Below are 24,676 nucleotides of genomic sequence, written 5' to 3' on the forward strand. Positions count from 1 at the left end.
AATGCAGACTGAATTTGAAACATGGCAGAAATCTATGTGTACCCTCACAGCTAGAAACACTAAACTTTTATCAGTGTGGCTTTGAATTCCCAAATTATACTAAAATTCCAAAACATTAACACTTGATCTATGTACACTTTATAAAAATAGTTGAGAAGTAGTAAGTGAGTTGTATTTTACGCCGCTTTTTAGCAATTTTCAGCAATATCATGGCGGGGGACACCAGAAATCGGCTTCACACATTGTACCCATGTGGGGAATCCAACCAGCGTCTTTGGCGTGACAAGCGAATGCTTTAACGTCCAGTCTATCCCACAGGCACCTCGGTCTTGGAGTATACCATAACACAACATGGGAGATGCATTTTCCAAAGCAGAGTTGGGTTGCTATGTGGTGATGGTGATTGGAGGCCCATTTAACCCACTCATGTAGAGGTCAGTCTCTCCTGGACTGCCGGCCGCGGGGAATACAATAGTCTGAGGCACTTAACCAATGGAACCGTGAAGATTCCGGGGTAGAATAGGTCTTCAGCAACCCATACTTGCCTTTTACGACAAGCATAGTCGCTTTTACGGCGACTAACGGGATCGGGTGGTCTGACTCGCTGACTTGGTTGATACATGTCATCGATCCCAATTGCGTGGATCGATGCTCATGTTGTTAATCACTGGATTGTCTGGCCCAGACTCAATTATTTTACAGACCGCCGTCATATAGCTGGAATATTGCTGAGTGCGGCGTTAAACAACAAATCAAAACCAAAAACTTAACCAAAGCATGTTTCAAAACCTGGGGAAAACACGAATCAGAAACTACCATATTTATACTGATGATGAAAGTATCAAAATAAAGCACTGAACATAAGCTATTCAGCGGTATCATTAAAGATTACAACAAGCTGTGTACAATTATTGGGGAGGCAACAATGATCATAAATACATGAGAAATATCTGAATGTATATATAAATTCCCCTAATGTTTGAAAATCATAGTTACAAAAACATTTTCAATATATGGCTAAGGTAGCGAACATACAGGAGCTGACTTTGCAAGAACATAACAACTGATCAAGGAAGAGGGATTTGAATTGAAGACTTAGTTACCAAGGGTAATGACGACATTGATATGAAGTGATACAGTTAACTACAACGTGCTGACTATAATTATACTGATTGTCATGTTGGAGTCTTCAGTGTGACAATCACACAGGTGGGAGCAGCATGGCTATTGGGACACTTCAGTCCATCGTGGATGAAAGAATCGGAGTCCAAAACTAGTCCATTGATATTCGGAGGAAATGCCTGTTGGAGAGAAAGATACATTTGTTCTATATTAATCCAGAGATGGGACGGTTAAACGTACATGTATATAGTCATGTCTTTATTATCTTCACCAAAACATTTAACAGATTATTGGAGCAGAACTGAATACATGTTTTTCAATATTTTCTGTGAAAAATGATGAAGAAAATGTTGGAGAACCTACTTGTCATAAACAATGGATGACGTCATTAATTATATGCATTGCTATGGGACGCTTCACAAATAATAAAAACAATGGGATAATGGAATTACAAAACATCATAATTGCTTATCCATGCTCAGTGAGAATTAATGTAAATGTTTGTACCAATATCCTTTCCCCAATGGATAATTTGCTATATTACGATGTTGATATAATTACTTGCCTACTGTTATATGATGGTGCAGTGCACCATAGCGGCGTCCTAGAGGTCTGTAATCTTCATCGTGTATGCTGCTGCAGTGGCTGAGTGTGCAGACCCTCCCCCTGACAAGCGCGGAGACAGGTGCAGTGTGCTGCCACGGCAAGTGTACCTGTAAACATACAGATTGTGATCAAATGGCATTGCATGCACACAGTAACAATTAATTAGGTGCGGTGAAATGGGGTTTAATGTCGCGTTCAAGACTTTTGCACTTATATAGCGACATGCATGCACGTGTGTGTGCCTGCTTGTACAAGTCTGGACTAATGCTGATTTTGAAGTGCTAGCCCACTGAGATACCATGAAGCAGGTTTTTAACATGAATACCCCACTCTCAGACACAGTATACTGACTCCGAGCCCACCAGTTCTTGTTTTAGCCCCTTAATGACAAGTTGCAGGCAGGGTAACAACAAATACAATCTTTTAACGTCTTTTGGTATAACACAGCTGGGGTTCGAACCCCGGACCTTCCGCTCTCCAGTCAGACGCTCTGTCCACTAGACCATGGAGGCGGTTGAACAAATAACTAGAATTGAATTGACTCAAGGAGTGTTCTGTAAAGGAAAAGACAGATAGGAGGTCTTGTAGTTCTCAAGACAGTTGTTTGGAAGAGTCTGTCTACAAATGAGTCTCATACCTTTCAACCATCAAATAAGTGCAGTCTGAAACTCACCTTGTCACTTAGTTCTGTTCAACAGCCATCTCAGTGGTTGCCTCATACTGCCAACATCCTACCACAGCACCGCACGTGATTAGGAAAATCCATCTTTAACTCTGAGTATCAAGAAAAGTAACTGAAATATTTTGACCATAAGTTGACCATTCAACCGAATGTGATATATTTCTTCAGACAAACCAGTGAGATCTGACACACTTTTTTCAACGAGTGAGAATTTCTTGTTTCAAAATCATTCAATCAATTCCTGACAAGAGACGTTCTCCAAACACAAGTAACCGAGAACATCAGCCTAAACATGTCAGACTCGGTTATCAAAGTAGTCCGATTTATTAAGACAACACAAGTCTCAGTAACCAGTCGCCACACAGTTAACAGGCCATTGGTCTCACAGTCAACAGTCCAGCATAGAAAGAGAACTTCCTGCTTCACCGTTGGGGACCAGGTCAACCTGGTGTTACCTCTCAACATGCAGTAAGTACAACTGAAGATATAAACGAATCATTAACACTATACTGACTATAGGAATAAATTTTTATGTATAATATGTATTGTTTCTACTCTATATCTCACTTGAACAGCTGTCATGTTGGTGCCTACATTTCAATTTTATTTGTCCGTCCACTACCCAACAAAACTTCAAAGAGGGTTACACAAACATGTGAATTGATCGGCATTTAATGGAAGTTATTGAATAAATTCTTAAATTAACAAAATACTGTCTATACTCATACTTTGAAGAATCCTAGGCTTGTTTAGAAGGTATCAAATGAATACATCCAGAGCAGCATGGCTCAACCACATCTGTATATATCCATTCTCGTGACAGGTCGAAATAGATTTTCAAAATTAATATGACAAATGCAGACTGAATTTGAAACATGGCAGAAACCTATGTGTACCCTCACAGCTAGAAACACTAAACTTTTATCAGTGTGGCTTTGAATTCCCAAACTATACTAAAATTCCAAAACATTAACACTTGATCTATGTACGCTTTATATATATTTAAATAAACTTCTCATGTTGGAATCCAGAAGAGTTTAGAATTCTAGGAGTCAAATTTTGCACAAATCTGAAAAAAATGGTTCAGTTGAACTTTAAAGACAAATTATTTGAGTTAAAACAGATTATGAATAGGTGGATGAAACGGATAGTTACACCAATTGGTAGGGTGGCAATCATTAAATCCTTGTTGATTTCAAAACTCAATTATCTATTGTTATCATTGCCTGATCCCCCAAATGATTTTCTTGTTACTTTAAATGCTATGCTTTTTAAATTTCTTTGGAGTGATAAACGAGACAAAGTAAAGAGGATTAAAGTTTGTCAACCTGTTAAGCAAGGGGGCTTAGGTATGGTGAATATCTTTTCATATGTAACATCTCTTAAGGCCACATGGATAAGGAGACTTGTGTCCTCAGGTGATCAAAAATGGAAGCACCTATTTAAATCTACATATCCTTATTTGTGTAAACTTGGTGAGTTTGGTGTGACGTTTTTTGAAAGAAAATTATCTTTGATAAGTAATGAGTTTTGGAAAAGTTGTTTTCAGTCATTTATAGTGCTTGATAAGAAAATCAAGCCAGAATCTTTCAGTAGTTTTTTAACTGAACCAATTTTTTATAACCCTAATATTAAAATTAATAGGAAATTATTTTTCTTGAAATGCTGGTTTGAGAAGGGCGTCTCACAAATTATAGACTTGGTCAAGGCCAATAAGGAGTTTCTGTCATATGAGGAATTTAATTATATGTATGGTATTTGTTCATCCTATTTGGAGTTTTATGGTGTTGTTAGCAGCGTTAAACAATACCTTGGAGCTCTAAATTTAGTTAGAGTTCCAACAGATTCTGTGGAGGATCAGCGCTGTGTGGTAAAAACTATTTGTAGTTCCAAGTCTGGTTCAAAACATATTTATTTTTCATTGGTTTCTACAGAAGTAAAAACTAAAGGGCAGGAAAAGTGGGAATTACAATTTGAAAACTTAAATTGGAACAATATTTATAATAAAATTTTCAGTACAACACAGGATGTCAAACTGCGATGGTTTCAATACAAAATTACCCACAGAATTCTCACCACTAATACTTTTCTGTATTGACTCAATTATGCTCAGAATGATTTGTGCTCCTTCTGTCACAATGAAAAGGAAACAATTACTCACTTGTTTTGGGAATGTGATGTAATAAAACAATTTTGGGATGAAGTGTCATTGTGGATCGACCAGTGCTTTCATGTTTATAATATGACATTTTGTGCAGAATTGATACTTTTTGGAGTTAAAGAGAACATAAAAACAGATAAAGAGTTTGATTTACTTTTACTAATTGCAAAATACTATATTTATAGATGCAAATTCCAAAATACAAAACCTTATTTTCATGTTTATAAAAAGGAAGCTTTTTCACGATACAACATTGAAAAAGATATTGCTTTCAAGACAGGTAATCAACAGAAATTCTATGGTGCTTGGATGCTGTAACATCAACTTTTCGAAAATGAGGAGCAGCTTTCAATTTAATTTTAGTTTTGTACTTAAGATTTTAATGTTTGAGACCATGTACTTTCCTAAACTGCAATATGATATATAAACAAGAGTGAATGTGTGAGTGAGAAGTACCGGGGTATGTTATTTTCTGTAAAAAAAACAACAAAGTAAGATGTACTGATAAGTTGTGCTTTATTTCATGGGCTTTCTGCTACCCTGGGCGGAAGCCCATTTATGTAACAGGTGCGTCTTTCTAAAAACAATAAAAGAAAAAACAAAAACAAACAAACTTCTCATGCCGGTTTAGAAGTAGTAAGTGAGTTGTATTTTATGCCGCTTTTTAGCAATTTTTAGCGAGGGACACCAGAAATGGGCTTCACACATTGTACCCATGTGGGGATTTGAACCTTCATCTTTGGTGTGACAAGCCAACACTTTAACCACCAGGCTATCCTACTAGCCCCTTGGTTTTGGAGTAGAATGTAACACAACGTGTAAGATGCATTTTCTTAAGTGGACTCCTGGACTGCCGGGGAATACAATAGTCTGAGGCGCTTAACCAACGTGTGTTTCTAAACACCGGCAAAACACGAATAACAAACTACCATGTCCATACTGATGATGTAAGTATCAAAATAAAGCATTGAACATTAGCTATCACAATGGTAGTGAACATATAGGAGATAACAAATAGCAAGTCAATACATGGTATGAGTGTGCCATTAGTTTGTTTGTTGCACTCAGATGATGGTCTGTAAATAATCGAGTCTAGACCAGACAATCCAGTGATTGACATCATGATCATCGATCCACACAGTGAGCCTGATCACCCGATCCCGTCAGTCGCTCTTACGACAAGCACAGTCACCTTTCACAGCAAGCATGGGTTGCTGAAGACCTATTCTACCCCGGAGAGTGTGCCATTAGATCACTAGAGAATGAAGTAGTTGGGTCACTCATTCTCTAACACATACTGCAATGACACTGAATTTCGACTGCTGGACTTTGCCCAGGGGTGTCGGAAATAAAGCAGGGAAGCTGATTTTGCAAGGACATTACAACTGATCAAGGAAGAGGGATTTGAATTGAAGACTTAGTTACGAAGGACAATGACAACATTGATATGAAGTGATACAGTTAACTACAATGTGCTGACTATAATTATACTGATTGTCGTGTTTGAGACTTCAGTGTGACAATCACACAGAGGTGGGAGCAGCATGGCTACTGGGCAGACTCCAGTCCTTCAGTTCAAATACATCGCGGATCAAAGAAGCAGAGTCCAAAACTTGTCCATTGAAAATTTGACCGGTCTGATGAGAGCACCCCGCTTGAAACTGGTCACTTAGATTGCTCTTGGGTTTTAGCCCCAAACTCTCTATCTTCATCACATCTCTCTAACACCCAAGAGTAATGGCTGAAATTACTCTGTCTTCCTACCTCAGCAGCCTAGAACGCCGCTCTATTTCTACGGTGGTTCAGGTAGAACCATCTAGTAAAAGGAAGAGGGTTGAATTTGGAACCACAGAATCCAAATCAACCGATAACATCGCAAAAGCGTTGGATTTACCCGACAACCTAGTCGGCCCATATAAAACATATAGGAATCTCACGAGCAAAATCGCCCGTAACAATATGCAACTGGAATTTACAATTGCTTGCAAAGAGAAGAGTCTAATTCCAAGGTTATTTAGACCATTTATTCACCAACACCAGACCAATTACAACCCAGAATTGGCCAGAATCAGAAGTGAGGCAGCAAAAACCTGCGCCTTAAAACTTATGGAAACACATATTTCCCAATTACAAGTCAACATATGTGAGCTTAGAGACCTAGCCACTATGGAGAAGAACAAACTCCAAAAGGATGCTGACAAAACATCACTTGATACTATACTTGCTGCGTGCCAAACAATATCCACTCGAGAATCCACCAACTGGCACACCAAACTGGATAAACGTTTTAACAAACTCAAAATGAGTTCAACGATAGGAATCAATACGATCCCAAACTGTTCATGGAACCTACCACCACCCCATGTAACCCCACGGGGAGACCTCGCGGCCAAGAGCCCAGAAACTCCAGGCCTCTCAACTGGTTCAACAATAGATCTAGACAGACCTTCAAAAGGAAGACTCAGAACCAGTCAGGAAATCTCCAACTGGAAAAAGTCCTTAGGCAGCTCGCCAATGCCCTCAATGTGAGCGACAATAACAATACACACATTAGCAATGAATTTTCACATTTGAATTTGAACAATAATAGTTCAAACAAGTGCAAAAGTGAGCGTGGCTCACTAATACCCCCGACCCGCCTAGTGTGTCAGTAGTTACAAAATAAACAGCTAGGATAGGGTTAGGCAGGGTTCCCCCTAGACTCCAATATCTGAGAGTCACCTTGACTCAGCCTATGAATTTTTGGGAGTCAAAAATATTTTTTGAGAGTCAAATGTTTTATTGTATGATTAATGAAATTTAAAGTGTTCACTTTAATGTTACACTTAAAGCTAAGTATCTTTTAAATATTATATGTCTTTAGTTTAAGTTAACAAGTGCTAATTAATGTTCTCAGCTGATTGTACTACAGAGAAATAAAGGATATATGAATGAAAAACAAAGTTTGTTGGTTATATTTTTTCACAATCTTTAATTACTTCACAGCTCATGAAACAATTTACAGTGACACTAATACAGGATGAATAAATAACATCAGTCTCAACTGTGAGACATAATTTTTAATCATGGATGGATATTAAAATACATTTCATGTCAGATTTAAGACCACTAACCAATTTACATGTTTTATCTAGTTATCTTGTATTATCTATCAACAGTGAAGTTGAACTCGTAATATTTTCTGGTTGAATACAGTTTATTAGCAACAACAAACACGCCCAAAGCTTTACATTTCGTATATACCATATTTATTCGTGTATAATACGCACCCCTAATAATGGGCAATTAAATCCTGATAAAAATATCTCTCATGTATAATACGCAGAGACTTTTCTTCAGTCTCATTTCAGGCTGTCATGATCCGTCATCGGAAATAGCATAACAAATCCGAATTGAATTACGCAAGTTAATCCTGTTGTTACACTATCTGGTAATAAAAATGTGTTCTCTGTACCTTACGTTTGTCATCTATTTTATTAATTTTATTTAAAATTTCATTTAATAATGTTTACCTAAATTTCGGCAAAAACATGTGTCCCTCTGATACTTACAACTTCAGTCTACACATCTAGATAAACATATGTCATGGTTAACTTTTAGTGAGAAAAAGTGCCGAAACGTGAAAAACCTTGTCCATTTGCGGAGTTTTCCTTTGTTTACATCACATGCTGTCATCGAAGCCACACTGAGTGTGAGAGTTATGCTCACTTTGATGAATAAATACATTTTGTCCTGTACCTAACAGTCGCACAGTTTTAGTAGCATATCTATATAATTATGCAAAACAATATGTAAAGCCCCCGGCTGTTCTGATTTGAGCGTTTGTTTTAAAACGAGAGAAAAGTCTGGTCATGTGACAGGCTATGCAAATTAGCCCGTGGCAGTGGTGTTATGCGAAGTTATGTTACTTCTAAAAACGACGATTAATTAAAACTAGACGTAAATTTTAAGATTTTTGTATATATTGTCTTCAGAAAATGTTTATAAATTAAGTTCAGGTGAGTAGTTGTAATATTTTCATTCCAAAGCTGGTAAACAACAACATAGATATTTTGAAATTGCGTCAGTCATGACGCAGTCTTTATTTCTGGACGTATTTTTCCTTAATTGAGAGTCATATACGCAAGAATTCTGCGTCAGGGGAAACCCTGGTTAGGGTTTTAAAAATTCATAAAAAAATGGAAAATTAATAAAAACAATTTTTTTTGTTTTTACTGCACCCCTCCATATGACACAGATTAAATGTACTAAGTTTGAGATGAACCCACGGAATAGTTTAAGAGAAATCGCGCGGACAAAGTTTTCGGACGGACGTTAGGGTTTGAAAAATTCATAAAAAAATTGAAAATTAATGAAAACAATTTTTCTCTTTTGACTGCATCCCTCCATATGACACAGATTATATGTACTAAGTTTGAGATGAACCCACTGAATAGTTTAAGAGAAATCGTGCGGACAAAGTTTTCGGAAGGACGTTTGGGTTTGAAACATTCATAAAAAAATGGAAAATTAATAAAAACATTTTTTTTCTTTCGACTGCACCCCTCCATATGACACAGATTATATGTACTAAGTTTGAGATGAATCCACTGAATAGTTTAAGAGAAATCGCGCGGACAAAGTTTTCGGATGGACGTTTAGGGTTTTAAAAATTCATAAAAAAATGGAAAATTAATAAAAACAATTTTTGTTGTTTTGACTGCACCCCTCCATATGACACAGATTATATGTACTAGGTTTGAAATGAATCAACTGAATAGTTTAAGAGAAATCGCGCGGACAAAGTTTTGGGATGCACGTTTAGGGTTTGAAACATTCATAAAAAATGGAAAATTAATAAAAACAATTTTTTTCTTTTGACTGCACCCCTCCATATGACACAGATTATATGTACTAGGTTTGAGATGAATCCACTGAATAGTTTAAGAGAAATCGCGCGGACAAAGTTTTCGGACGGACGTTTGGGTTTGAAACATTCATAAAAAAATGGAAAATTAATAAAAACAATTTTTGTTGTTTTGACTGCACCCCTCCATATGACACAGATTATATGTACTAGGTTTGAGATGAATCCACTGAATAGTTTAAGAGAAATCGCGCGGACAAAGTTTTCGGACGGACGTTTGGGTTTGAAAAATTCATAAAAAAATGGAAAATTAATAAAAACATTTTTTTTCTTTCGACTGCACCCCTCCATATGACACAGATTATATGTACTAAGTTTGAGATGAATCCACTGAATAGTTTAAGAGAAATCGCGCGGACAAAGTTTTCGGATGGACGTTTAGGGTTTTAAAAATTCATAAAAAAATGGAAAATTAATAAAAACAATTTTTGTTGTTTTGACTGCACCCCTCCATATGACACAGATTATATGTACTAGGTTTGAAATGAATCAACTGAATAGTTTAAGAGAAATCGCGCGGACAAAGTTTTGGGATGCACGTTTAGGGTTTGAAACATTCATAAAAAATGGAAAATTAATAAAAACAATTTTTTTCTTTTGACTGCACCCCTCCATATGACACAGATTATATGTACTAGGTTTGAGATGAATCCACTGAATAGTTTAAGAGAAATCGCGCGGACAAAGTTTTCGGACGGACGTTTGGGTTTGAAACATTCATAAAAAAATGGAAAATTAATAAAAACAATTTTTGTTGTTTTGACTGCACCCCTCCATATGACACAGATTATATGTACTAGGTTTGAGATGAATCCACTGAATAGTTTAAGAGAAATCGCGCGGACAAAGTTTTCGGACGGACGTTTGGGTTTGAAAAATTCATAAAAAAATGGAAAATTAATAAAAACATTTTTTTTCTTTCGACTGCACCCCTCCATATGACACAGATTATATGTACTAAGTTTGAGATGAATCCACTGAATAGTTTAAGAGAAATCGCGCGGACAAAGTTTTCGGATGGACGTTTAGGGTTTTAAAAATTCATAAAAAAATGGAAAATTAATAAAAACAATTTTTTTCTTTTGACTGCACCCCTCCATATGACACAGATTATATGTACTAGGTTTGAGATGAATCCACTGAATAGTTTAAGAGAAATCGCGCGGACAAAGTTTTCGGACGGACGTTTGGGTTTGAAACATTCATAAAAAAATGGAAAATTAATAAAAACAATTTTTGTTGTTTTTACTGCACCCCTCCATATGACACAGATTATATGTACTAAGTTTGAGATGAATCCACTGAATAGTTTAAGAGAAATCGCGCGGACAAAGTTTTCGGACGGACGTTTGGGTTTGAAACATTCATAAAAAAAATGAAAAATTAATAAAAACAATTTTTTTCTTTTGACTGCACCCCTCCATATGACACAGAAGTAGTATAGGTAATGATGGTTCTGGCTCACTTCCACTTGAGCCGGATTTCTATACCTATACCACCACTACAGAGGGAATTTTTTATACGTAAATGATCATGCGATTCAATGATAGTCATGAGATTCAGCTAAATTGGGTCTAGCTGGGGCCAATCATTGCTTTAGATGAGCCTAAATGGTAATAAAAATATCCTTCATTATTTTTATCGATAAAGCGATATTCAACATTTTTATTAAGTTCTTCGTTCATTTTACTAGGAGACCAGACTATATAACTACACTCTTCTTGTAAATTGATAAGAAACAATTGATAACCGTATTTGGTTGGTTTGACATCACTGATATAATAAAAACCTTGTGGTAATTCTCTCCATTTAATAGCTTTTTCGATCTCCGTTACTATATATATTTATGTAAGCATTTGTCTAAATGTGATCAAACGATAGTAAGCAATCTATTTTTAATCTCCAACCAGTTCTTTGGTTTTGGCACGGAATAATTGACGCGCTTGTTGCCTCCCCTGTTCTATGAACTTTTTTTTCTCGTCTTCGCTTATACCACTGGTCTTTTGAGATTTTGATCGAATCTCCTGCTTCCTTTCATTGTATTTGGTGAGTTCCGACAGCACTAAACGAAACTCATCCTCGGATATCTTACAATCGGCCATTGCTGTCGAAATATGATCCTCAATGCTGTTCAACTTTGCTTCGGCTACACCGAGTCCCATGCCAGATACTACAAGAGCGGTGTCAACTCCGTCCAGAGCATTCACGGCTCTGCGATACTTTTTATACAATCCAAGTCTCAACTCCCTATCCTTCTCTATTCGATGTTTTATGTCGCTTATTTGATGTAATCGAAATCCATCAACAGTTTCCATCTTTTCAAATGCTTCATCGAGCGCTGGATATAAACTCATAGTGTATATTACGATCATATAATAGTCTTTAATTGGTCTTGCTTAAATGTTTTGAGACTATACATCAACCTTATCAAATGTATATTATACGGCAAGAATATCTTAGTAAGAGAAATGCTGTCACTTTTAATAATTTGGACCCCCTCGAGGGTTGCAACGGGTGATGCTCCGATATGAATAATACTGCAACGTGGACGCTCGTGTTTCTTGAGCCATTTAATCTATAGACCTGGTAATATTTCAAGGCATCTTCCGGTACATCTCCGAACAAGACTTCAATAATAAGCGTGGAAAGATTAGGTATTGCACTCAAGTTATCTTTAATATCTTTGAATTCAGTAATCAAATTTAAAGTAACATTTTTTAAGGCCGGACGACTATATAACATATGACCTGGGATTTCTGGCAGGGGGGTAACTAACACACTTTTTTGTTTTGATGGGATATAAGCCGCGAGTACGATGCCACTATTTATTATCTTAGTTAAATTATGTCCCTTACCCATCATCACATAAGGTGGGGTAATGACGATATTCAGTAGCCACTCGATGTTTGCTTCGATCATAGTCCATTTATTATCGTCGTTGCGAGTAATATTGTACGAAGTGTTTTTAATGAGTCTACTAACGTCGACATCGCTTAAATCTTCCAGATTACCCGTGAATGTGACTTCTTTCCGCTTGTATACATTATCGTGTAAGTGTAAAGCGTATAACTTACCATTGTAACCGGGTTTATCAAATCCTTCTGTGTCTCCGAGATCGGAAAGCGCAATTGTATTACATTGTCTGAGCGTTCCAGGGCCTGATGCATCAACCATTATTTATAATATGGAGTGTTACACTTAAGTATCCTATATGTACAGGTTGATGTTTTACATCTAATACAGAAATTTTGAGGTCTGAAATAATACCACGCTTCAATTTTTTATATTGTAATAACGAGAAAGATTCCGTTCTACCGCTATTGTATTTTTCATTTTTCACTGGAACACTTCTGAGCAGAGTTGAAGGACTTTCTAGTTGAATATTATCCGTCGTGCTTATTTGATCAAGATGGATGAACAACTCTTTATAGGGAACTAAATCGGGTAATGTATCTCCATGTTTTGTTCCATTGGGTTTTATTATGTTCATAGATTCATAGTCGAGTGTAAATCCAAATTTAGGTGATAAGTTGTCGGGAATAATTACACTTTTTTCTCCAGCGACTAATTTCAGCATCCCATTCGACTCATTTTGTGTGAGACTCATTCCATTAAGCTTAAACATTTCATCATTGAGTGAGCATACGCTGTAATACCCATCAGGTATAATAATGAATTTTTCAATAATATTTTGTTTAATTGATAAATACATACTATTATTATCTTTTGCAGCACTTATATTGGTCCACAGTGGGTAATACGTTACATCGCATAGTGCTACTTCGAGTTGTCCATCCGAGTTATCGATAGTACGAAGCAGTTCAATAGACTGACCATTTGTTATTTCCGGGAGTGTAACATACATATTAAATATACAATGATACTATATGATAACTTAAATATGAAATCAACTTACATTACTAATCAATCGATTATAGTAACTGCCTGAATTTTTCGTTAAATTCCCTGATATCTTTGAAAAGTACAGGGTCACGGCAACTAGCGATAAAATGATCCATGATTGGTTTCACAATCCGATGCAATTTTGGCAGTATCAGTTAATCTTTGTCGTATGGTGTGCCACAACGGGATGTGGCGTATCTGTTAATGCCCCAGGATTTATGCTAAATAAGTCTGTTTTATTATTTCACGTGTATTATCAGATTAGATGTATACTTAAAGAAATTAATGCTCCATTACCGCAGGATCGAGCGTGGAATTCCACAAATAATAATTATGATAGGTCCGCGTATGAGCGTATTTGTCAGGAATTTAATGTTTCTACGAGTAAAGATTGGCGCATTAAAGGAGCAAACCATGGTCTAGGAGTTCCGTACAGCAGACAAAGAACTGTTAAAGAAGTCAGCGATGATTTACTGAAAAGGGGTCGGCTTCTTCCGAGCTTTGCTCTCTCGAGTAACGAGTGGAGAGATGATCGTATGAACTTTAAGGGTGGTGTTGCTTTCACCGTCCAAAAGGTTGAGCAACCACCTGGAGACGCTTGGAATGAATTTCTTAATGATAAAACGGAAAATAATTTTACTAACCCAGGAGTTGTAAGATTTAATGAATCGATAAGAACTTATGTATGGACAATTCTTGGAGCGCAATCGCAAACACGAACGTCCATTATTGGTACTGGGACGGCGTTTTATGCGCAAAAACAGTTTGTCGCAAACGTGGAGGACGCCATTAATTCACCAGTTGACATATCATCGTCTATAAAGCGTTTTCAAGATGCATTACAGTACGCTCAATCCAAAGTGGACTTTGTTTACGCACCGGGACTATAAATGTCTCCGAGTAATATGGAACTTAAGATCGGTCAAGTGATAGGTTATAATAATAAAATTGTTATCGCTACCGATACCAGGTATAAATTCAGATATTAACGTCGAATTAATAACGCAAACAATCACGGGTGAAAAGGGAATAGTCAAGCCGCAAACACCACATGTTTCACAACCATCTACTAATGCTCAACCATCTACTTATGCACAAACGCAAGTGCCACCGCATATTGAGGCTAAAAATCAACAACATATCAATGAAAAAACAGCGCTTGTAGTTGGTGGAGTCTCGGTTGGCTTACTCATGATTTGGTGGTTAAATAGTTCTTAGTGAATACGTACAACAGCCCTGCAATTGCTACGATCAACCCCCACAAGTTTTGACTAAGCCAAGTGGTGGTCTTAGCTAATAAATTCAATAGCCAGGAAACAATACTCCCTATTATACCGGGAAGTGCTGCCGCGGCTTTCTCAGCGAGCTTTCCCAGTGCTGAACCTAATGCTTTTAAATGCTTTTTTATCCACTCTTTTATACCATTTTTATCGTTAGGCGGTGTACCACCACCTGTACTGCAACCTGTTAACGAGAGAGTCAAAGTCGATATAATAAAACCCAATGCGGTTAAAATACTGGCAATGGTTTTTCCCTGTTCTCTGAACAATGTTTTAATTTTATCGGCCAGTGTAGCGTCATCGTTGAGTCTTCGCAGAAACGACGGTAGTCAACAAAACCTAATTCATCACGAACCGTGCCGATGCCGTGTTTAGCAGCTATCGTAGACAAGGCTAGGGGCTTACGAGTACGAGAATGCATAAGATCAATATCCGGAGCGCCACGCAGTCGCAATATTCCTTTACTATCTATCTCAAACTTTGAATATTCACGAACAATAGGACTATCATCTTTAAAGGAATTGACGGTTGATTGTAAAATTTCATCGTTAAGATTCGTGCCACAAAAGTTGGTTTCATCAGTATCTTCAATTGGATTCTGGTTATCAAAGTCATCAAAGATCTAAGTCATTATGTTCAAAATTAGCCATTTTTATATTAAACATCGGGTACATGTTTTCAATATAACAATGTCTTCGCAATACGGACGCAAGTTAAACCCACAACGTAGATTTCGAGATCCATTAGGGGTCAAAGCAATTCGTCAGTCTGTAACTATAACTAATAACCCTAGTACCATCGATCAGAATCAAACGCTTCTGGTTCGCTTTCCTAATCTCGGCGCACACGATGTGTTAGTTCCGGGAACTGTCCGACTAGCATTTACGATTAGTTTGACTTCTACCGACGTTAACAGGGAGCCCATTCAGAACATAGATCGTGCTATCGTTAAGAAGATCGCCATTAAAATTAGCGGTAATGAGGTTTTGAGTATCGATGATAGCGATGTATACTATTGTTACATGGATCTCTGGAGAACGGATAAAGAGCGGGAAAACTTACAGTACCAAGGTATTTGTAATAAGAACACATTGAGACTGCGCGTAGGTGCTGAAAATGGTGTTGATACCAACGAAAAAGATAAGGCCATTGCCGACACATTAGGTAACAGATTCTATGTTCCCCTAGACTTTGAATTACTAGATTCCCACATGCCCTTTTATCAAGCATCCCTAGGCGATAGGTTAGAATACGAACTCACTTTTAATGACTACGGCAGAGTAATCAGAGCTGCTGAAGATGCTAGCTATTCCATTGACAATATCTCGCTGGAGTACGATATGATAACGGATCCCGAATTAGCCAGACAAATTCGTAACCATTATTCAGGAAGTTTAGCCATTTTGTACGATCGCGTGCTGCGACATCGAAAGATCACGAGGGACAAAAAAGATACGATGTGGAATATAAATCTAAACGTCCCCACGAGGTCGTTGAAAGGTATTTTAATGTTGTTCGAGGACCCCTCCGATGCGTTAAAAAAAATACCGAGAAGTTTTACAATCCCAAGATTACAAAAGTAGAATTGACTATCGAGGGCGTTTCTAATCAACTATATAGCCAAGGAATGCTAGCGTATCACCAGTGGGATGAGATTAAAAAACTTCCTTTTATCAAACGTTCTCCGGAAGTTAACGCGGTCGTGAAAGATCTGTCTCTCGGGAGTGTATCGATGGGTGAATACCTCGAAGTACGCGCTATGGCTCGACATGCGAACAACGGACGATGACCAACTACACGGCAGTGGGAGGAGAATAGAAAATGCTAGCGAGGGTGTCACCATACAGATAACGAAGCTCCAGGAATCGGCTGGTAAATTAAACATATATTTGTACGTGATTATGGATGCGCAACTTAATATACAGAATGGGAGATTCGTGCAAGCAATCTATTGAAAATCTTTTACCTAAAGATCCGCACTGCGCTATCATATGCGGGCAAACGGGCTGCGGAAAAACAGCTTTTATTCTAGATATTTTAGAAAGTCATTATCGGGACGTTTTCGATCATATTATTATTCTGTGCCCGACTATAAGCGTTAATAAAACATACTTATCGAGAGATTGGATAATGAATGACGACGGGGTACACAGAGTCGATCCGGGTATGTCACGAAAAATACAAAGGAGAATCAACCCTTTTCGTAATAGACGATTGCAGCGCTAGTAAAGAACTCACAAAAAAGAAAGATATGCTTTCGTATTTAGCATTCTCCGGTCGGCATACTCAGCATAACGTTTGGGTACTTACTCATAAATACAACTCTGTCCTGAAAGATCTCAGAGAGCAGACCAAATGGGTAGCACGGTTTCATTGCAAAGACCGAGATTCATTCGAGGAATGTTTACGCGAAAATGACATCATTTATACCAAGATTAAACGAGATAAAGTCAGAAAACTGTTATCGGCAACGAAGCACTGTAAACTCGTATTAAAAACCGATCAACCAGCTACTTATGCAATTGCTTAGCAAATTATAGCAAAATGTAGCAAAATTATAGCAAAATATAGCAAAATGTAGCAAAAATACAATAAGTTGAACATTAGCGGTTAATATGACATAAAATGTGGTTCGAAATCCTCATTCTTTCGCAACAGTTCATTATTACGGGTTGTATTGGATATGTCATATTATATTATGTTAGACTTAAATATCTCCTTAGGTATTACATTATGGAATGCGACGAACTCATCGAACAAATGCTCAAAGAATCTGAGCCTGATGTAGATAAATCTTTAGCTAAACATAGAGAAAGACTGGCGGCTTTGGTAGCCGGTGGAAAATGTTCCCAATATTTTGGGGAAAATTATACCATCGAAAAAATTGATAACATGACCGACGAAAGAGATTAAAAAACTGTACGCGCGTTACGAGTCTAGACTGGGAGCTACCATGACTAAAACGATAGGGTTGTCTATATTACAACTATACACAGTCGTAGCTAGTACGTTTCTCCCCATCCCGGCAGAACATCGCATGTATTTATGCGAATCTCTAGAGAAAGACCCATTCATCGAACACGCTATAAGCTCAGTTAGCTGTGAGTTTTATCATAGATTCGGAATGTTTTTAGCTCTGTTCACCACAGCTTTAATAACGGCTAGGTATTGTCAATTTAAACATACGTGCCCACTTAATAATAATGGAGACACAATCACAACAGATGACACCACAACAGATTGTGAAAGAGGAACCACAACAGATTGCGGAAACGCAACAACAAGTGAACGAGGAACAACGAGTGAATGAGGAACCACCACCAGTGAAGGAGAAAACACAACAACAAACACAAAAACAACCCAGAGTGACAAAGAATCCTTTGAAAATAGCTGCAGGAAGAAAGGGTGGGCTGGCGCGCAAAGCGAAATTAATAAATAATTCAAATATTAATCCGATTAAAACATGGGCACTAGTAGGAGTTGCTGGTATAGCGGCTGTATGGTTCTTTTATAAGACCGGAGAAGAGAAAACGTCACCCCCGATGCAGCAACAAGTTCAATTAGAGGTTAGTCCTCATATAATGCTATAAGAAGCATGACTACTCCAGTTTCAGACGGTAAAATGTTGGTAAACGCGACGTATCATTCAGCGGTGGTCACCGGCTTGGCCATTGGCTATGCCCGTATGGCTAAAATGATTACTTAAGCCACACCTCCCAAGCTAGATTTTAATGGTTATGATATTGGTATGGCCATTCTTGATATTGGATTAGCAATGGCAACGAAGGATATGCTCATCAAACAAGGACTTATCCCGGAAGACATAATGAAGTAATTAAACATTTGAATATTTAATATTCATATACTATGGCAACAATTGCGATGATGGTCGGTGGAGCTGTTGTTAATGCTCTAGCTTTTTCGGGGAGTAATTATTTATTTTCCAGTATGAGGGAATCAAACGCTAAAGATGTTGAAGAGGAGCGTAAACGACATAACGAAGCTTTAGAACAATACCAAGCAGCCCAGTTACAATATACACAGCAGAGAATGAAGAGATTAGACTTTATTCATGAAAAACTGCTTAAGGAAGGACATTCAATTCAAACGTTTAAGGACGTCGAATATGCCATGCACGAATACTACCTCGTTTTTGGGAAAAAACTAGACCCAATACCGATACCGAAAGACCAAGAGGTCACATTTGTGATTATGGGGTTATCTGCTCTATTGATTTTCAGCTATTCACTAGTGTAGATGTGATTTGCATTTAGACAAATGATATGATAGATTTATAACCATGAATAATTGCAAATTTACACTCATGGGGAAGACAACTCTATGTAATCGACGCTGTGTTGATATTTACTGCGGTATACACAATTATTACATCAGGCGCGGACACATAAACTATACGTGTTCTGAATGCGGGTTAGGGGTCAAAGGTCGTTATTGTTTATGTAAGAAACATGGTGCTGATAGGGTCAGGAACCAGATTATTTATGCTAGGAAGAGAGATTACATCAATGAGAGGAATAGGTTGGGGAGAATACGTATTTAGATATATGAAAACAACCAATTAGACATTTGTCTCATTTTGCATATACCATTCAACCACAATGGTTTTTGTCAGAGAATTAAAAGCTATGGCAAAGCAAAGTGGCCTACGTGGATATTCTCGTATGAGAAAAGCTGAATTGATTACCTTACTCGGTTTGGAATACAACAAACCCCAGACTGTTAGAGAACTCAAAGTTCGAGCGAGAAACAGTGGGCGGAGAGGTTATTCTCGAATGAGAAGAGCTGAATTGATCGCTTTACTAGATAATAATCAACCTAATGATGATGATGATATTGATAATGATGTTGAGAATCAACAACAAGAATTAATATTTGTACCTACATCCGCCGGCGTTGGTAAATATCTAAGAGGTTGGAAGATGGATATTAATTCCAACATGGATGTTAACGATATTAAGCCCATCATATCGAGTAAAATTAACGAGGAATTAGATGATTTACATAGTATAAAATACCAGCTGACGATTAAAATGACATTGAGTAAAAGTAACACATACGATAGCACCGAATATAACGAACCATATTTCCGTAGCAATCAAGAAGTTATAACCAAATCCGATACTATAAACGCATCATTAGATACATCAATTCAGAGAATACAGGAAACTTTAGAACGCGGGACTAAAAGAGGTTCTGGTTGGGGTGTGGATTAAATCGATAGTTTATATTTAGATATAGCAAATTATATGCCCTTCAAAGGTGGATCTTATATAGATTTACCCCCGTATTATAAGAAGAAAAAAGCCATAAATAACGTAAAAAATAAATTCGATGACTGTTTAAGAATGATGATAAAATCTGCATTGTTCCCCGTGGACAAAAATCCGGATAGACCTTCTAGCTATCCCCAAAACGATGGACTCAACTTCGATGGTATAGACGAACCTACACCAATATCACAAATTGATAAGGTGGAAAAGCAAAATAATTTAGCTATAAATGTTTTCGGACATTCTAAAGGAATTGTTGTACACAGGATAAGCTCCGCTCTGGAACATATTCCCAGAATCAATTCATTTCTGATCGGAAAAGATGGAAAATATCATTATACGAGGATAAAGAGTTTAAACAGGCTATTATACGATCAAACAAAACATGCTAGAAAGAAATATTTCTGCGAAAGATGCCTGCATGGGTACAGCAGACAAGATCTATTAGAAGCGCATAAAGAAGAGTGTAGAGGTGTTGGACAGACCGCTATCAGGATCGATATGCCTAAAGAGGGAAAAAATATATTAAAATTTGAACATTATTGTAAGTAAATGCCAGTACCGTACATAATTTACGCCGACTTCGAAGCGCTTATCAAACCCATAGAAAATACCAACCGTAGCAATACTGATAATAGTTTTACGTACAAAACTCAAGAACATATTCCTTGTGGGTTTGGATATATAGTTGTAAGGTATGATGGGAAAACAAACACTCCAGTGATTTACAGAGGCCCCGATGCAGCGGGAAAGTTCCTAGAATACCTACAAAATGAAGAGAGAATAATCAGGGAAAAATTATCGTGTAAGAAACCCATGCGTATGACGAGGGATGATTGGAGGGTCCATAAGAAGTCAACGAGTTGTCACGTTTGTAATAAACCCCTGGATGGGGATTCCGTAAGAGATCATTGTCACGTCACGGGTAATTATCGGGGAGCCGCGCATAACGAGTGTAACTTGAAACTAAAAATGAATTCTCAAACAATACCCATTCCCGTTGTGTTTCATAACCTTAGGGGATACGATTCACATCTCATTATGCAAGCTATCTCAAAGACTGACGGCGGTTTAACGTGCATTCCTAACAATATGGAAAAATGCATATCGTTCTCGTTGACTAAACCTATACATTATAGGGACAAGGATGGGAAATCTAGAATAAAGCAAAGTAATGGGCTTAGATTCATAGACTCCGTACAGTTTCTGTTATCTTCCCTGGACAATTTAGCTAATGCGAACAATCCCGATGACTTTGCGATAACAAATCAATATACCGATAAGATAACTCGTCATTTGTTGCTGAGAAAAGGTGTATATCCTTACGAATATATGGATGATTGGTCTAGATTCGAAGAAACTGAATTACCACCCCTCGAATCATTCTATAGTAACTTAACAGAATCTAGAATAACAGATGCCGATTATGAACACGCTCTGACGGTCTGGGATAAATTAGGTTGTAAGAATTTAGGCGATTATCACGATCTGTACTTAAAAACCGATGTACTGTTACTCGCCGATATATTAGAGATATTTAGAAAGACATGTTTAAAACAATACTACTTGGACCCGGCATGGTACTATTCCAGTTCCGGACTATCGTGGGATGCATTGTTGAAGAAGACCGGTGTAGAACTAAAACTACTCACAGATTACGATATGCACTTGTTTATTGAGAAAGGATTAAGAGGTGGTATATCGATGGCAGCGAAAAGGTATTCTAAGGCTAATAATAAATTAGTGGAAGGATATGATCCTAGTAAACCCGACACGCACATATTATATCTCGACGCTCACAATTTGTACGGATGGGCTATGAGTCAACCTTTACCCACGGGTGGTTTTGAGTGGGTCAATGTGAATAATATCCATAATAATGATGCGAATAAAGGGTACATACTAGAAGTTGACTTGGAATATCCAAGTTCGTTACATAAAGACCATAACAGTTATCTGCTAGCTCCCGAAAGATTAATGGTTAATAAAGATTGGATGTCGGAATATCAACGCTCCTTGATGGGTAATAGTAGGTTAGCTAACGTAGAAAAACTCGTACCAAATTTGATGGATAAGACAAAATATATAGTTCACTACAGAAATCTCCAGTTGTATCTATCGTTAGGTATGAAACTAAAGAAAATACACAGAGTTCTAAAGTTTGATCAAAGCCCTTGGATGGAGCCCTATATAAGGTTGAACACAGATTTAAGAAAGATAGCTACCAGCAATTTCGAAAAGAATCTATATAAGCTCATGAATAACTCAGTATTTGGTAAAACTATGGAGAATCTAAGGAAGCGTGTTGATGTTAAATTAGTCAGATCTTATGAGGAAGAAAGACTCAGGAAACTTATAGCCAGTCCGGCTTTTAACAGAAGCAAGACATTCGATAACGACTTAGCCGCGTTGCATATGCAGAAGAGTAATATAAAATTCAACAGACCGGTGTACGTCGGTATGAGTATTCTCGACTTGTCAAAACACTTAATGTATGACTATATTACAACGAACTTAAGAAGCAATACGGCGATAGATGCAAGGTGTTATATACCGACACAGATTCTTTGTTGATGGAAATACAAACCGAGGATATGTATAAAGATATGGCAGAAAAAATAGATATGTACGACACGAGCGATTACCCTAAAGATAATCCACTGCACAGCGTAGTAAATAAAAAGGTGTTAGGTAAGATGAAGGATGAATGTGCTGGGACCCCTATAGCGGAGTATGTAGGATTAAGACCTAAGATGTATTCTATAAAGAAGTCCGATAATGGAGAGATAAGAAAAGCTTATCTTGGTATAACTATATACCCCCGACATTTTGTCGGGGTATAATAAAAATCCTGAACCTTACAAAAACGCCTTTGTTGCCAATCTGTCTGATTATCAACTTAATGAGACAGAATTTAGTGTTCTTAGCAATGGCCTTACTTTTAGCCCGACACAGTTAGATATGGATCTTAGCAAAATATATACAGATCTTAAAGAGAGAATGAGAATCTCTCATTTCTTTCATGAGACAAACAAATAAGAAACAGTTGATAATTTCAACGATCTAAAGTGTAAATTTGGCCCACGAAGCACATGAACCCCAAATCCGGGCATAGACCCAACGCTTGATGCTTTCATCAAATCAGTCAAATACCAATTTCTCAAAATGAACACCATCCCGTTCATACGCAACAACCTCACACGTGCACAGAGAACAGCCATCAACAGTCTCAAAAACAACTCAGAAATCATGATAAAAAAAGTAATTAAAGGATCAGCAGTCGTTAATCTAAACACTACTGACTACATACAAGAGGCCACACGTCAACTCACTGACACCAACTTTTATCTCAAAATAGACCATGACCCCATCATGGAATTTGCTAATGAAATCACACAACTTCTCAACAAATTCTTCACCAAAGAAGAGATCACTTACAAAATATTCAATGGACTGTTACCCAAACACCCCAAACCCGGCCAGTTTTACCTCCTGCCCAAAATTCATAAAAACCTAACACCGGGTAAAGTACCGGGCCGCCCTATCATTAGGGGGAACGGTATGGCCACTGAACTGATTAGCAGCTTCGTTGACGAACACATAAAAGAGTTCGTCAAACATTATCCCAGTTACATCAGGGACACCACCCACTTTATCCAGACCGTAGGCACTTTCAACCTCCCACCCAATAGTGACATCATTCTTGTCACTATGGATGTCACATCCCGTTACACCAATATACCAAACACGGAAGGCCTCCGTTCAGTAGCTCAGGCCATTAGGGGCTTCAAACCTGACTGGTCCATTAGCCCCACAAGCTTACTTTCTTTACTTAGACTTGTGCTATACAAAAACAATTTTGTCTTTAACAATGTACACTTTGTACAAACCGGAGGAACAGCCATGGGTACCAAACTAGCCCCATCATATGCAAACATATTCATGTGAGAACTAGAAGAAAAACTTCTAAAAAAAACCACCGATAGTCCAAACTTATACGTCAGATTTATAGACCACATTTTCCTCATTTGGACTCTGGGTTACACTAGGTTAGAATCTTTCATCGAAGAAATGGACCGATCACATCCCACCATTAAATTCACGGCCGAATTTTCCAGGGAAAAAGTGGCTTTCTTAGATACATGGGTCATATTAACCAAGCTACTAACAAACTGGACTTTGACCTATACTGTAAACCCACAGATACACACTCTTATCTGCTATATACCTCCTGCCACCCGCGTCACATCAAAGTCAAAGGACCATACAGCCAATTCCTCCGACTCAAAAAGATATACAGCTCGCAGTCACAATATGAGTTCCACAGCAACAATCTAGTAAAATACTACCTCAGGAGAGGTTACCCCAAGAAAATTCTCTTGGACATTGAAACGAAAGCTAACGCTAAAGAGAGAACGTCTATGATAAAAAAGTCCTGGCACCTACTTCAAGGTACAGACATCTGCAGGAAGAACCGCACACTCAGAGATATCCTCATGAGAGCGGCAATCACATATCCACCACCTAAACCACAAATCAGTGGCCGCACTGTACCAAACCTAGATGACAGCTGTCACAAACAATCATGCAAAATCTGCATAAATATGAAGCCGGTTAACACCTTCACCAGCCACACAACAGGCAAGACATATAATGCCATTCGCATTTCACTTGCAAAAGCAGAAACATAATCTACTTGCTAAGCTGCACTAAATGTGGTAAACA

The 24,676-nt window shown here is 37.7% G+C and overlaps 1 long non-coding RNA gene across 1 annotated transcript in view; it reads right to left on the bottom strand.

Moving 5' to 3' along the window:
* Positions 1-1,689: 1,689 nt before the first annotated feature.
* Positions 1,690-24,676, bottom strand: part of LOC125374740 — a 92,902-nt gene continuing 69,915 nt past the window's right edge. Inside the window, exons 3-4 of the long non-coding RNA XR_007218739.1 lie at positions 2,402-2,502; positions 1,690-1,835 (exon numbers count right to left, since the gene is read on the bottom strand). This is a non-coding gene — a long non-coding RNA (uncharacterized LOC125374740). The remainder of the gene's footprint in view (positions 1,836-2,401; positions 2,503-24,676) is intronic.

This window comes from Haliotis rufescens, unplaced genomic scaffold, assembly GCF_023055435.1.
Source record: "Haliotis rufescens isolate VD_foot unplaced genomic scaffold, xgHalRufe1.0.p SCAF_6, whole genome shotgun sequence".
Taxonomy (NCBI): domain Eukaryota; kingdom Metazoa; phylum Mollusca; class Gastropoda; order Lepetellida; family Haliotidae; genus Haliotis; species Haliotis rufescens.